Source organism: Mirounga leonina, unplaced genomic scaffold (genome assembly GCF_011800145.1).
Source record: "Mirounga leonina isolate KUSES-001 unplaced genomic scaffold, KU_Mleo_1.0 Mir_91, whole genome shotgun sequence".
Lineage (NCBI taxonomy): Eukaryota > Metazoa > Chordata > Mammalia > Carnivora > Phocidae > Mirounga > Mirounga leonina.
This window is the reverse complement of record NW_023270839.1, coordinates 8132034-8148658: the sequence shown is the minus strand read 5'-3', so window position 1 is coordinate 8148658 and position 16625 is coordinate 8132034. Positions and strand designations below refer to the sequence as shown.

The 16625-nt window shown below is 48.0% G+C and overlaps 1 gene segment (V, D, J or C); it reads left to right on the top strand.

Moving 5' to 3' along the window:
* LOC118003664 overlaps positions 1-16625 on the top strand; it is a 421186-nt gene that overhangs the window by 251670 nt on the left and 152891 nt on the right.

Genomic DNA, 16625 nt, shown 5'->3' with positions numbered 1-16625 from the left:
CTCGTCAGTAAACATAAGAAGAGGCCGAACCTGTGTAAATTTAAATTACATAAAACCTTTCCCCCAACTGCCTGGTCTCTTAACAGCTGCTTCTCACCAAGCTCCATGGTCGCGGAATGTAAATATCTTTATCTGAGCAGCACAGACTTTTGAAAATGTGACATAATAGGATTTCTTCCTCACAAGGCATATCAAACACCATTGCAAACTAAAGTCTATTTTACTCTTAACCAAGACTAAATCAAAGAGTCTTTTCTTTGTTTATTTTTAGACTTTCTGTTTCCCCACGACCCATGAAGTGTCCTCTCTGTCCATCCTGCCGACCGGAAGCCCTGCGAACCGGCCCAGGGGCAGCCCCAGAGACGAGAGTATGGAGGATTGTGAGAGCAGACAGCAGCAGAGCTGGGCTGCATCTCTGCCCGAAGTGTTCCTGGGGGAGCAGGACAGGGGCGGACGACCACATGGGCAGCTTTCTAAAAGCAATAAGGAACCAACCGGTACTTCAGTGAGGTGACCTAAGATGGGGACAAAAGTGACAATGATTTTAGCTCATCTCTGGTTCAGGGGCAAGCTGGTGTGAAAACAGAACTTCTTGTGGATTTACTTCTAGAACCGTCAGGCTAGAGCAGTATGTGTTTCTTGAATGAATAAATGAAGGACACGCCAAACCAATGAATGAACAGCAGTGTCGAGAAAGGGAAGAAATCTGTTACAGATCAATAAGTGGGGGGTCCTGGGAGATTCACCCTGTGTCTCCCTGTGTCTTCTGACCCCGGGAGAGTGGCGAGCCGCCGGAGCAGAATCTCTAGCTATGGGGACCTAGGCGGACCACACCTGAGAGAACATGTCACCATCACCCCCAATTCCTTGGGCAGTTTGAATCATTTACCTCCATGACATGCTCCCCAGCTGTTCTAACTGCCTGCGATCCCTCTCTTCTCGGAATCCTTACTTCCTATGTAAGTGATGTCCTCATTTAGAGAATCCATCAGTACTGTTCTAACTGTTGTGCTCCTTCCTTCCTTCTCTAGATAATAAGATCCTTAAAGGTTGAGACTGTGTCATACGCTGCTTTTTGTGTCTACTTCACTGCATATTCTAGAGCTGAGTACGTATGGAAGAATGAATCAATTAATGAAATTAACCAACACATGCCAAGGCTGAAAGAGAAGGGCATTAACCGCTTGGCCTGACGACAAAGAGCAACATCACTCTTTGTGTTTCAGTCCCCAGCCCAGAGATGCAGTCACCCTCCTCTCGAGTCGGGAGCCCACGGTGATGCACAGGCACCTGCAGCCCGTTCCAAAACCCTGCAGCTGGCGCGGGCCCTATCTGCTCTCCGCTCACTCGTCTTGTGAGCTGTGGTGTGTTGCACTGGGTCCTCCATCTGGGGGAGTGATTCACAGCTACCCACACATCCCAGCATAGCTGTCCAAGACCCAAGCTGATGAACAAGGGCTAAAAACCCACTCGGGTGCCATCACAGGCAAGACAGCCAATGTCAAATAAGGTCAGTCTTGGGAACCTGGGACCCTGAGTTGAGAGAGTGGGACCCGGACAGAAGCGAGCTTCCACCTGCAAGGACAGTATGGAAGTAGGTGACAGGCAGCTGAAAAGACCCGTGGAATTCCCCTGGGGCGCCGTGACTTTCTCCATCCCAGCCTCTGGGGATTCCTCAAGATGTTGGGGGAAATGCCAGCATGCGGGGTGGGACTCCGTCTGCCCCGAGTCACAGAATTCATGACGGCTTTTGGCAAGACACATTTAGTGTCCCAGATTTTCAAGATTTAACAGTTAGAGTCTAGAAGATAGATTTGTAAAAAAAATCAACAGAGGGGAAAGGACCCTCTCAGGCTCCAGGAGGCAGCACCAGGGTGGTCCGGACGGATGTTGGGAAAGGGGACCTTCTGCGACAACAAGGAGCCAAAGAGATCCTTTGGCTGTGTGGTTTATGTAACCGCCTCACTCCTGCTTCCCAGGCGCAGGAGCTTCAGCCCCACGACAGAGACGTGGGAGACGACAATGTCGAGAAGGGGCCAGTGGCCACTAGATGGCAGCAGAGGGTAAGAAAAGTGAGTTCCAGGTGGCTGGGGTGTTTTGGTGGGGGGGTGGGAGGGTGAGGTTTGCAGCCCCTCCATTTTGCTTTACATCTTTAATGAGATATGTGAAGAAAATGAGTCCCTTACATGCCAGACACAGATGCCAGAGCATATGGAGAGATGCCGCACAGCAATATTTCTCCGGTTATTAAACAGGAGGCACCTAACTAGCCATTCACTGCATCATCATGCAGAGTTGTCCTTTGTGTCTTGGATGCCACTGTTGACAAGGTAATAACAGGAGAAAGCAGTTGAGAAGACTGATGTAGGGACGTGGGCCTCTGGGCTCGCAGCATCAGCCCTTGGGGGCTGCTGGGCAGGTTTCCAGTAAATGCCAGCAGCCCAGCCCACCAGGGCCACCTTGCCAAGGGACGTTGTGTGGCCTCCAGACTCATTCCAGGCCCGGCTTGGCAGCTCGCTGGTCTCCCTGGCAGTCCCTGAGGCCTCATTTATTCAGAACCCAATTACCACCAGACAGCACTGGAGTCTGACCTTTCACCACAAACCCCAAATGGGAATGGGAGCTCCGGACATTTTAAAGAGCAAGGCCCGCCTGCTTTTCTGGCTGAATTGAAGACGTATGGTATAATGAAAATGCATTCAAATGCACAGAGATAGGGGAACATGCTGCCCCAAGCAAAGGTGAGCAGTCCAGTCCTGCTGGACCATGAAATATTTTCACTTGGAGAGCGGTTTCTCCTGACAGACTGTGACCAGGGCAGAGAGCGAGGAGATATTACTCTATTTGATTTCCATATTCCACACACTTTCCCACTCCCCACACTTTGCCCCAGCCCAGCCACTCAGCCTGACCATTCGTTAGTTAATTCTCTCATTTTTCGAATGTACAGCCATTTTTCGTACAGAGAAACTGAGGTGCAAAGCTGAGATACAACTTCGTGTCTCCGGGTCCCCATCCCTTTCCAATAGGTTCGAACCTCTGACACTGTCTCCAGTGGAGAAGTAATAGCAAGATTCACCTGCCACTATTTCCCTCCCTGTTTTGGAAAACAAGGCTCTATGCTAGAAATCCTCACTTGTCTGTGTGACCTCAGACAAGTCCCTTAACCTCTCTGTGCCTCATTTTTTCATCTGTAATTTGAGGAGCTAGAATTGGATGATGACTAAGCCCCTTCCAGCTCTATGATCCTGTGGCTTTAATTTCACCAGTCTCCGCCAGCCCTCCAAGAGTGTCACACATGATGCTTTTTCCAACGATAGCCACACTCAGCAGGAGAAAGCAGAATTTCCTTCTCTGGTTGGGAAGAAATGTGGTCGTGGTTGGAGTCTTGTTGGTGTTCTCTGTCCTCAGAGCAAGAGAAACAGGGGAGTTTCCGATGTTACTGACACTCACAGCAGGGCCTGGAGGTGGCCACACTCTTGGAAGAGATCACACTGAGCTGTCTCTGCGGGCGGTGGAGATGCATAGGCAAGACTGGAGGATGTTTTAATAACTATTTCTCAATAAAAAAAAGACCCATTTTATTCTGCACAGGGGTCTGGGGCCAAATCCAGGTCTCCCAGGAGGAATCTACTCTCACCCATAATGGGGAATTGGTTCAGCTCAGCTGCTCCTACAAAGGGCTGAATAGAGCACGCCGTGGTGAAGGCAGCTCCCCACAGCTCCATGTGAAAATGACTCACAGCAGTTATGAATATCAAGCCTCTTTTGATGTATTCCCAGACATGAGGAACAGCCACAGCGGGGAGGAGGTGGACTCTGGATGTGAGCTCTGCGGGGTGGTGCACAGAGGGCCTGGACAGATCTGGCACCGTCGTGAAGCTCCAGGAGAAATCCAAGCTGCCTAATTACCCCAGGCCTTCCCAGGACCACAGAGCTCCCTTTCATCCAGCCCTCTCCCTCTTTCTCGCTCCGTCTCCAGCTACAGAGGAATTTGATTCTCCAAGAATTACAACCTGTTTTTATACCTTCACTCTTCCCAAGGGGATAACAATTCACTTCCCTGAATAAAACTGGTTTTATTGAGCACAGAAATGAATGCGCCCCCTCACTCAGCATCTGCGACAATTGCTCTAAAGCCATAGACCTGGCCCCAGTCAGCCAAGCGGAAGGATTGTCCTCTGTAATGGCCATTTCTAGACACTCAGCGTTTCAAGTGGCCGCATGGCACCTTGTTCTCCTAATAGGCTCTCAATGATGATTGAATACAAAGCCTCGGAGTCTCTCTTGTGTTGGCAGCTCCTGAGACCGGGTCAGTCACAACCATGCAGAGCAGAAGAGCCAGCCATGCCAACTGTGTAGTGAGTGCTCAGGCTCAAAGCAAAAGGGGAGGGTCCGCCACAGCCACCTCAGGCCTCTTGCAACCGAGAGCTTCTATGGGTGCAGAGGGTCCTCCCATTCTGGACAGGGTTCAAGAGTCTGTTGTTTCCTGAAAATTTGGGCAAAGTCTTTCCAGTTATAGAAAGAAGGGGCCAAGGGTGTCTAGGGAGGGAATCTGCTCAACCCCACGCCTGCACATGGTTATTTTCTGAAATGGAGCTGATTTTATTTGCTCATTAAGTTGGGCTTTGACTAGAAAACCCTCACGCACCCACAGAGACCTGCACATGCACACGTGGGAGGAATAAAAGACCTCGTCTAACTGAGCACTGACTATGTGCCAGGCACAATGCCCAGGGCTTCCCATGGACCAGCTCCTCAGAGCCTCACAGATGCCCGGGGCGGGGGGAGGGGGCAGATATTATTACCCCTGCTTTACAGATGAGGTGCCCAAGGCTCAGAAAGGCTAGGACGCTTGCCTAAAAAAAAAAAACTGGGGGCACCTGGGTGGCTCAGTGGATGAAGCATCTGACTCTTGATCTCAGCTCGTCTTGATCTCAGGGTCGTGAGTTCAAGCCCCACGTTGGGCTCCACACTAGGCAGGGAGCCTACTTTAAAAAAAAAAAAAAAGAGGAAAAGGAAAAGAAAAGGAAAAACTGAAATAAAAGAGCTTGGATTCAGGATTGTTGGATTTTAAAGCATCGTCTCTTAACCCCCTGTGCTGTGGGGCAATCTGTTTATCATCGGGTGCTTACTGTGTCCAAGGCATTGGAGTTCGGAGAGAGAGCAGGAAAGGCGCATTTCCTGAACTCAGAAAGCTTCGGTTTAACCAGTCACCAGTGCACACAGAGGAATTGTGGCTTGTATCCTCCAAGACTCCAACAACCCCGGAGCCCACGTTCCGTCTTTGCCCGTCACACTCCTCTCAGACCTCCTACCCTCGATTCACAGTGTGAACAGCGTGTATACCACAAAGACCAGGGTCTTCTCCCTTAGAGCTTCCGATGCTTGGATTTTACAGGCAACAATGAGAGCGACTGGACCACTGAGGCATTATGCTACAGTTACTAAGCTCCTGAACCAACCACTGTTTGTTTTATAACATTTTTTAATTTGATCGGGAAGTTTCCCTAACCCATTCCTCTGTATTTGCAGAGGACCTGGGCAGAGGAGCAATAGGGCAGGCACAGGGGAGATTTCAAGCTTGGAGGTCCAGGAAGCCAGGCGATAGATCAACCAGAAGAAATAAAGCAGAGCAGAGTGAAACTCCATTGCTTCCACGACCTCCCAAGGCAAGTGATGATATATGTGAAGGACTCTAGGAGGAAGCAGAAAGAAGGAAGGGAATGTTGCACTAATTGCAGATTTTGCCAAGAGCAGCTTGGCTGCCAAGGCTACTTCAGCCTTGACTCGTAGATCCCTGATCTGGGAGACAGCACGGTGTCCTGCTGTGCTGGACATCTTCCAGTGGCATTGACCCAATGGGAGGTTGGGGGGAAGACTTCCTGATGCTAAGAACGAGAAACTTGCCTCCAAAGTCGAGTTCCTGCACCACCTACCTGACCGACGTGGGAAGATGGAGCCAGGAGGGGTGCTGAGAGCAGACTCCAGGTAGGTCTACGGACTAAACCCCTTCACAAACTGAATTTTTTAGAAGTTCATCACACACAAATTTGCATCTGATTTACTTTCAGGAGATTCGTGTTCATTCTTGCACTGCCCATCAATCTGAAGATATTTATTGTAGATCAAAGTCTTCCTAGAACCTTGATAAGGGTGGACTGAGAGGACAGGGGGTACAGCTCTAGGCCACCACCCCACCATTACCACCACCACACTTACTAAACCCCAAGGCAGCCCCGTCATCTTGTCAGCCAGTAATTACTTCTCCTGGCAAAACCCAAACGGAGAAACAGACATGATCTTCGTTTCTGGTTCTCTCTACGCATACCACTCCAGGGACCCGGTCATTGATGAATCTTAATCCTTACTTTAGTTTCTCAGCTACAGCTTCCGGTTCCTACTTGGCCAAGCTCATCTGGGGGGAGCCGGTCCTGTGTCCCCTCATTAAGCCACAGACACCCACCTCACTCTAGGAATCCATCATTCCCCTAAATGCCCACATTTGACCACTGGAGGGCAGTGCTGGACCAACCAAAGCTCTTTAAGAGCCTGCTCCATCTTTGTGCCCACCAGGCTGGGGCAGAGCGGGATGCAGCCTTTGGTTGGAAGCCAAAACCGGGGACCACAGGAGCACCCCGAGAGAAGCACCAGCACAGCCAGGCCTGTTACAACAGCTCCCTGCACCTGGCATCATAGGAACAAAAGGCAGTTCAACGGAAAGCGGATTTGGCTCCCTAGGTGGCACAATCCCCTGGGAAAGAGACTGAAAGGAAAACTTGCCTCATCATGTCATTAACCGGGAACAATCTGTGTCTCTGACCAGGGGTTGCAGAATCCTACCTTTCTCCACCCGCTCAGATGTAAGCTCTTGGCAGTACCCCTGGGGCTTGGCAATAATGTTTGTTGAATGAGTGGATGCAAGCATATATACGTGCACATAATCGAAATGGGCCGTGACCAGATTTGCTGCTGTTTTCAACTAGCTGCTGAGCATTCTTAGTCCTGGAGAGCGCTAAGGAGATCCGCGTTATTGATTAGCACAGTGGTTGTTGGGGTACAGATGTTATTTCAAAAGCCACCTCAAGATTTTCAATCTCTTACTTTTAAGAAGGCCTTCATTATGTCAACCATGTGTCCTCAGACCTCACCAGCCTGTGGATTAAAAAAATACAGGCATTGTTTCCTTAACATCCAGCTCACAGAGACGGCAGCCTCTAATGTGAGAATACTGAGCGGCCTTTCACTCCCCGGGGGATTTGTGGTGATTTTGTCCCATGCTGGGGCCCCGTGGGGCTTGACGATTCCCCTCAGCCAGCACTGCTCCTCAGGCCACTTTGGGTCATCTGCTGAGACTCATCTCCAGGTTACTCTCGCCTCTACCCGCCCCCCACAGATCCCATGTCAGTGTGGACACAGCCTGCTCCCGCCATCATTTAGAGCAGAGCTATACGCATGAGGAGAGAAAGAAGTGCACGTTTTGAGACCCCAAAACCACATGAGGCCCTCTCTGTCTCCCCACGGGCTTTCACAAAGCAGGGATCAGTCTGTGCCTCAATAAAAGTCTGCAGATATCCCCACGTCTCCAAGTTCAGAGTCTAAGACTAGCTCCTTTCCTGCCCTGAGTCGAGGGACAGTGGCAAAAGTCATTTCCTGCTGGGAGGCTCTCCCTGCACCCCCCACTCTCTCAGATGGAGTCTGGCCTTCGTGGCCCTACAGGGCAAACACGGTGTTATTGGATCCTAGAATATCACATACGGGACACCAGTGGCCCTGATTAAATTCATACTGGGGAGGGGATGGAATCTGCCCCTAATTCTAATTAGAAAGACACCAATTAGTTTTTAATCAAACATTTACCATCTTAGTGTATAACATCTGCATTTAGTTCTATGACAACTTCATCATCTCCACAGCAACGAGTGGATATTTGTTTCGGATGTGAATAAACACATTCTCAACCTCACTCTAGTTTTATCCACAAAAAAGAGCGCTCTAAACTTCACCTAGAGGCTCTACTCTACCAACGGAACCCCAACATCCCCCAAGAGCCTTCAAGGAGCAGTTCTCCAGCCAAAGGCGGGAAGGGGGGAAGAAAGAAAAGTCCTCCCTTTATAAGTTGTCCCTTTTGTGAAAATTTCTAACTGAAATTTCACTCTCCAGTTCAAAGCTAGGTGCTCAGAGGACATGGCTGGTCCTCATCCTTCTCATAAAAATACTGTAAATCAAAAGATACCTTTCCTGAGAGCAAACAGAAATTGAGAAAAACAATTCATTCCAACACAGCATTTTTCTATCACTGTCCATGGGAGTTGAGTTGATCATATGTTCAGCATGTCCTAGCCTATGTACTTTCTCAAGATGCCTTCACTGTGATTAAGGGACAGGCCTTCAGGGTAGTGTCTCAGTTCTGTACCTGGAAGAAACAACGTAAGGAAATTTCCAGAAGAGAGGAGATTGACAGACAATACATAAGAGAAGGATGGTCCCCAGGGTTAGCTCCTGCATTCAAATACAGACCTGTCTCAGGCTCTGGTTGCCAGGTCCTGGTCTGTGGTGGGTGGATAATGCCCAAGGCCTTGATACCAGGTCTGATGTCCAGGTTTGACACTGATGGTGGGCTTGTGATTTTGAAAAACCCATAATCTTTCTTTCCCAAATTCTCAACCTTCTGACACCTTGTCCTCGGGGAGACGTGTCTGAGATGGTTTCCCTTGAAACCAAAGGCCTTTCTTACAATTCCAGGGCCACGCAGCCCTGGTTCGTAACTGGTGGGTTTTATTTTTCGTGCTGCCGTGGCAGTGAGATCAGATAACAAGTTCATGTAAAAAGTGAGGTAGACAGTGAGAAGGATCCGAAATAAGGACCTGGAAAGAGGAAAGAGATTCGGGAGACACTTCACATGTAGATGAATGATACGCGGGAGCCGAAGGAGAAGGGAGAGATGGCCTCTTCCTGGCATCCTGGAAATTTATGCTGGAATATTCTCTCGTTCCCATGTTCCATGGCCTTTCTGTCAGAAATTAATTCCTACTTGTTTTTTAATACATGAAGGCTTAAGGTGTCAATCCTCCTAAAAAGTTAGAGCCCCTTTCCTGTAAAATGGCTTTGGGTATGACTTTTCCCCCGCCACCAGGGACAGCCTTCTCCCTAGGAATCTTTGGTGAGCCTTTCTGCAGTCACCAGGAGCACACATCTATCTTCCCAACCAGCTCCCAAACATCATTCACGCGGCTATGGCCATGCCTCTGGAGGACCCCCTGCCACCCCGTCACACGGCTCCACAGGCACACCCCCTGCCATGCCACCAGCCCCCACCTCCACATCCCTGGGTGTGAGTCTGTGTGGCCTCAGCTGTCCCCAACTCTCTTCTGTGTCATCCTGAGTCCAGGCATTCTGGGATGAGTGTCTCCTTGTTTTTTTGTCCACCGTCCTGTTATGCCTTTAAACTTGCTCATGAGAATATCTTGCAGAAAGATGAGTAGTCTTGGGAAAGAGACAAGGAAAAAGATGAGGTAAGTAAGATGGGAGCAGAGGTGGGAGGAAAAGCTTTGATAAAGGCGATAAAAGAAAAAAAGAATTCTTGACCTCCATCAGCCCTGACTCTCAAAATAAGATCAGCCCTAAAGAGAGCTTATTATTTATCCCAAATTAAAATTTCCTGGCTCTGCAGTCATTGTGTACACAAAGAAAAGGAAGCCATCACACAAAAGATGCAGTTATCCTCACAGTGGGAACAATCGCAGCCAAGCTGATTCTGCTCCAAGAATAGAACGGTAACAGTGCTAAATCAGGAACTCCAAGACTTTGGAGCGTTAACAAATAGAATGATTTCTCGATAGGAAAATGGCGCTAAGGGAAGGTCGGTAGAAATGGAACCCTCTGATTCTTGGATGGGGTGCGGGTCGCCAGGGAAAACGGCAGTCTGCGCTCCTCCACGGTGAGCTCACAACCAGCTGTGTTGACCGGAGAAAGCCCTGCCTGGATTCAGGAAGACCTCAGAAGCCCCTTCCCCCGCCCTTGCCCAGCTTCCTATACATTATTTGGTGGGCTGTACCTCCTTCTCTTGCCTGAAGTTAAACATCATCATCAGAATTTTAACTTCACAGTGGCAGAAACTTGGGCTGGTTTCTGCTTCCACTGCATCCTCAGCACTCAGCGGAAAGCTTGTATACCATTGGCACTCAATAAATATCTGATAAATGGACACTTGTTTCATTAATCAATTAATGAAAAATGAACAGATTACTTCCTCCCTGTCTGGCTTCTGAGGAGTGGGTCCCAGAAGCAGAAGCTGCTAGGTGGGCCACAAAAGACACAGGACGTCCAGGGGAAGGACTGTCCGTACCTTTCCTCATCCTTCTGTGCATGTCAGAGCCCCAAAACTCAGGAACAAGGACCCCAGAGATCGTGACCCCCCAAATGTCTTTCAACAAAAGACTATCTCCCGGCTGTTTCTTTTCAAAGGATCAGCCTCCTGGGGCTGATAAGAGAATGGCACCATCTGCTGGAAACACAGGTGCCGAGCGGCAGAGGGGCACCAGAACCTCGTCGAAAGGGGCCTGTTGGATTGCTGCCTTTGAACGAATCCGAGTGTGTGTTTCGATAGCACAAGCACCACCACCCCCCCCCCCCAAGGACCTCTTTCTTTTATTGCTTCAGCAATGAAGCAGCCACATGGCTGTTGCAGATAAGGTGGCCCGAGTGCATTGCGCATGCAAAGTAGGCTTCGTGGTAAACAGCACGGAGAAGAACCGCAGACGCACCATGTCCCGGCTTCTCTGCCTTGTGCTGCCCTTCCTCTGTAAGTGGCTCCCAGGTACGTCCGTGCAATTTCCCTCCACTTCTCAGTCCTCATTTCCTATCCTTTTTCCTTTGTCAGATGGCTCCTGCAGGACTGAAATTATACAGTCTTCCGACCTAGCTGCCATGATCGGGACAGATGTGACGTTTCAATGCCAATATAACATTCTCGATGGGAATTATGACTCTGTGTACTGGTATCTGCAAAGAGCTGACCAAAGGCTCACCTATATCAACCATACATCTCAAGGCACCATGGAATCGGAGCGTTACCAGTTGTCTGTGAACAGAGAGCTGTCCTCCAGCACCTTAACCATTAAGCATGTGCAGCCAAGAGACAAAGCCATTTACTACTGTGCTCTCTGGCACCATGATACAGACTGTGTATCACACTGAACAAAAACTGTAAGCCTCAAGCAAGTTCAATGCTGAAAATCCAAAGCGTCATCCAACAAGAGAGAAGGTGTTCAGTGTCGTCTTGAACTCGCCCCATTCATTCCTCGGTTCATTCATTCAAAACTAAGGGGCCCTTGTGCTTTACAGATGAATATACTAAGTGCTATGGGGATACAAAGATAGAAAACAAGCACTTCTCAAATAATAAAATGTAGGGGCGCCTGGGTGGCTCAGTCGTTAAGTGGCTGCCTTCGGCTCAGGTCATGATCTCAGGGTCCTGGGATCGAGCCCCGCATCAGGCTCCCTGCTCCGCGGGAAGCCTGCTTCTCCCTCTCCCACTCCCCCTGCTTGTGTTCCCTCTCTCGCTGTCTCTCTCTCTGTCAAATACATAAATAAAATCTTTAAAATAATAATAATAATAATAGTAATAAAATGTATTCAGAGAGTAGAGCCTCCTCACTTCTATCTTGCTAAACCATGAGCAGTGAAATTAAATACTGTGGAATTACTTGAATCTTCGACCTGACAAATAACAGCATAGTCCCCAATACCCAGAGAGACAAATGAATTGGACACACATACAAATTCAAAGCCAACGATCAACATCTTAATCACAGACGCTTGAAAACCTATCATCATTTCTAAAAAGCTGAAAAAAATATATTAAATATACATATATACATCCCTGGGAAACTAGCTCGATTAGATAAATAGATAGATGTAGAGTAGGCAGCATAGTACCAACGGACTGAGCTCAAATTCAGACTTGAAATCCAGACTTCTAAAGTTTTGAATCCCAGATCTTCCATTTACTGACTTACTAGCTATAGGACCTTGGGCAAGTTATTTTATGCTTTGCTATCCTCATCTATGAAATAATGATAATAGTCATTGCCTGGCTGGCTCAGTTGGTAGAGCATGTAACTCTTGATCTTGGGGTCGTGAGTTTGAGCCCCATGTTGGGCACAGAGATTACTTAATAAAAAATTTTTTTAATTAAAATAATGATAATCATAATTACTGTAGAGAATTATTACAAGAATTAAGTGAACTATTACACGTCATGCACTTAGAACTATGCTTGGCACATAGGAAGCACTCGGTAAGCACCAGCTACCCTCGGTGGTGGTGGTGGTGATGATATCGTCACGTCCCTACCACTGGGCTGGGTTAGGCCTTGAGGAGCTTGTTGATAAAAGAGAAGTCAATCTCTTGGGCAATTAAACATTCTTTTATATATTAGTATCCCACCTAGTGGGAATGAAATATCAATGAAAATTGAGAGAAATACAATTCAAAAGATCTTCAGGACCTTTTTCACTAGATGCTGATAAATTATTAAAGTCTTCTTACATAGAAAAAAATAAAGCCAGAGGAAAGTAATTTCTGCTTGACCCTCATAAAACAAGCAAACAGAGACTTTATGAGATATTAAAATACAAGCATAGCCTCCACTTATTAAATGGATAGCGGAATAATTTATAAATGTAGAGCCCAAAGTAAAATTAAAGTTGTTTATGAGCATCATTATAAATGAGGAATTGGTTCCATCAACATCATAAGCATACTAGATGACCTGAAAAAGTTCCCACCGACGAGAACATTACAAATTAAGTCAAAGCACACCGGACCTTAGGACATCCTAAAAAACTATCAAATGAAGATTATCCCAAGATTCCAAAAGGGCATAGGCTCTACAAAGAAACATCCCTATTAGCCTCTGCTTATTCAAGGAACCATCCAGGAAAACTCCTTGGTGTGACCTGCAGAGCTGAGAACAGGGAGTAAATAGGACTGTCTTCCCTATTTTCTCTTCTGAAGATGCACGTCACTTGCTGCTTCAGATGTTGCATTTATTCATCAGTGGAAACCCCTAATCCCCTGCTGTCTTGTTGGCTTTCTCATATGGGCTCCTCAGCACTGCCCCTTGCCCCCCAAGAGCAGCCTTTAAGGGCACAGAATCACACAAAACAGGAGGGTTTTCTTGGGATAAAGAACTGGAGGAAAACTCTTTGCACAATTTGGCTTTGGGGATCAGATTTCAAAGTCTTCACCCTGCCTGGATTGGCACAGACCCAAACAGTGTCTGGTGAGGGAACAAAGTCACTTTCCTCCTGGGCTTGCCCTTCTCCAGGGTACCTCGGGGTTATTGATGACACATCTCCAGAATTGCTGAATGTTAAACTGGAGAACCCAGATTTTCTTTTTTTTTTTTTTAAAGATTTTATTTATTTATTTGAGAGAGAGAGAATGAGAGAGAGTGAGTACATGGGGGGGGGGTCAGAGGGAGAAGCAGACTCCCCGCCAAGCAGGGAGCCCGATGCGGGACTCGATCCCGGGACTCCAGGATCATGACCTGAGCCGAAGGCAGTCGCTTAACCAACTGAGCCACCCAGGCGCCCAAGAACCCAGATTTTCTAAAGGACACTTACAACTCTAGTAACCCTGCAGGGCTCTCTGCCAGTGGAAAACCTACTCTGTAACTCCAGGTCTCTGATTCTGCCATGCTGAATCTCCGTGAAAGGAATCATCTTCCTTGCTTTACAAAATGCGCTACTACCAAAGATGAAAGAAAGTTTGGAAGAAAAACAAAGTCATTAGAGAACTGTGTGTGGACCGGAAAGTCCTTCCCAAGGGCAGACTTCTGGGTGATGATCTGTCCCGACCACCTCATCACCTAACTGTAAGATGTCCAGTCTCTCCACGTGATCCCTGAAGGACAGTCAGAGAAGAGAAGGTGAGCAGGAAGGTTAACAAGTGCTCATCAAGTGTGGATAAGCCTCAGAGTAGAGAATTGGCCTGGTTCGTTTTTTATTCAGGAGTATGTATTGAGTGTCTACCATGTGCCAGACACCATGCCAGGGGCCAAGGTGACCAAGGCATGTGACACAAGCTTTCTGCCATTCTGGAGTTCACACTCTAGTAGGGCTTACAGCCCAACCGAGGAACCAGAGGAGACACAGGGGGGAGCAAGAGAGGTACTTGGTTGTGGAGCGATGACGGGAGTGTTCCAGGACCAGAAAGCACAGATTGGAATTAGGACCTGGAGATTTCGGAATGCGTTGGGAGATGGGAGCCAAGAAAACATTTTCAAGGAACTGAGCTGAGACTAAATATGGAAAAGTTTATTTGTTTACCTCTCAAGGTCCCAAGCCAGTAAGAGAAGCAGAATTACCACTCAGCAAAGTCCCAGCTGGCCTCTGTACCGCTCTGCTTGGCAGCTGCTTCTTTCAGCGCCGCACAGCTGGGGAGCGAGCCACAGATGGAACAGTGGCAGCCAAAATCTTTTTAGAGACAAATGACACTATGATTATCCTTGATACCCATTGAAATTCCTCACTAATTTCCAAAAATATCTTATGCTTGCTTTAAAACAACCAGTGGGGCTCAGACATTTCAGTTGAAAACACATCAGAGAAACAAAGCAATCCCAGCCACCTGAGCATTCCGAGCCCGAATCAGCCAGACCCAGGAGAACCACTTACTTACTGAAGGCCATCCTGGGACAGCAAGTGGCTGAGATCCTGGCCAAGGGAAACTGGAATGGCGTTTGCTCTCTTCATTCACTTCCATCCTGTTCTTCAGTTGCTTGCCCGACCGGCTGGTGCCAGAGCAGAGGAACCCAAGAGCAAGGACGGCAACTGGAAACGGGGCAGACAGCCCATAACTGCCGGGCCTGGACAGAGAGCAATCGTGGCCACACATCAGAGTCTGACTTTGTTGTCCCTGAAGCTTTATGGGAGAGGTTTGGGGATAATGAGGATGAAATAACACAAGCAAAGAGCTTTCCTTCTCTACAATTTCTCTCTTTTTCTCTCCCAAAGAACTCAAAGGGAGTGGGGAAAGAGTGGATGTGTTCTCAAATCAAAGACAAAGGAGCTCCTGAAACTTCCAATTAGAGAGAGAGAAAATCAGAAGTTCTGGCACGCTCTCCCACTAAGATTCCAGTGATCCTATGGATAGATGCGTGATACTAAGGACCCAGAGTGGCAGAGACCATCAGAGAGAATGGCACTGGGCTGGGGCACGTAGGAGCCAGTGTGGGTTGATTTTATCTGACCATGGGGTCTTTTTGCTTCTTCAAGTTTTCCTATTCTTTCTTCATCCCAGATGGACAAAAAAAACCCCAAAAAACAAACAACAACAACAACAAAAACCCGCCATGATGAGGGCTCTAGCTCCTACGGGCCTCTATCTTTAGCTGCCCAAGACTCCTTTGCCTAAGGGCATAAAGTGAGTGACACAGCTCCATTCAGGTCCTCCTGTACCTGCCCAAAGTCCTACACACAGCCTAACATAGCTCAGCCAACACCTCCTTCCCTCAGCAGAATGTTCTGGCCACACTTGAAATCACAAGCTCTGTGTCTCCCTTGGTGACTATGGCTCAGGTAGGGAGCTATGACTAAGGCCACTACCCCAACCATGGCAAAGCAGAAGGGATGTGGCAAAGAACCAACATCTGTGGTGGGCTTACCAGCATGTGCCAGGCCCCAGGATAAGTGCTTCACACGTGTTCTCTCATTTCAACCTCAGGACATCCCTGCAAGGTAACTACAATGACCCTATCTGCAGATGAGGAAATCAAGACTTGGAGATGTAATTTACCCAGCTCCTGGTAAGTTGCAAAAGAAGATTCAAAAATCAAAGCCATTAGCCCTGCAAAACCAGTTTTCCTTTTGCCTATAGATGACATGGGTAGTGATACCACATAGCCACGTGTGGGTGACATCGGAATGTTGGCCACTGCAATGACCAACAGGGTCTAGCCAGGTGGGATTTATCCTGCTGGGGCAGAGGGCCCACCTCTCCCTATACCTACAACAATGGATAGAAGACCAGCCTCCCATGTTTTGGCAAATCCTTTCCTAATCCCATCCTTCACTAGATGAGCAACCCAGAATGCTCCTTGACAGTCAGGAAACTCCAGACAGAAAGCCTGCTTAGACTAGCAAATCTCTGCCAAGCTCCTGATATTGACAAGCCCCATGCTGGGCACTGAGAATGCAAACATAAATAAGATACAACCACTGTTCTAAAGAATCTTGAAGTCCAGTGCAGAAAACAAACACATTATCAGATAATTATAATAGAGGTAGTAAGTGCCATGACCCAACAAGTTCAGGGGACCCAGGGGGCACTTCCCTCAAGTTGGGGTGGGGAAGGAAGAGGAAGTTCTGGTTTTTCCAGGAAGAAGAAGCAGCTAGTGCAAAAACTGGAAATATAAAGACTATCACACATCTTTGAACCTGCAAGTACTTTTGTGCAGCTGAAGTACTGAGTGCAAGTGGTCAAAAGCGGAACTGGAGAAAAAAGCAGATCAGGAGATCATTACGGCCATGACACAGGACTTTCATAGTCCCCTAAAGGCCAGGGGATGCTACTAAAAGAGTTTCAGCAGAGGCGTGACCTGATCCCCTCTGGTCTGG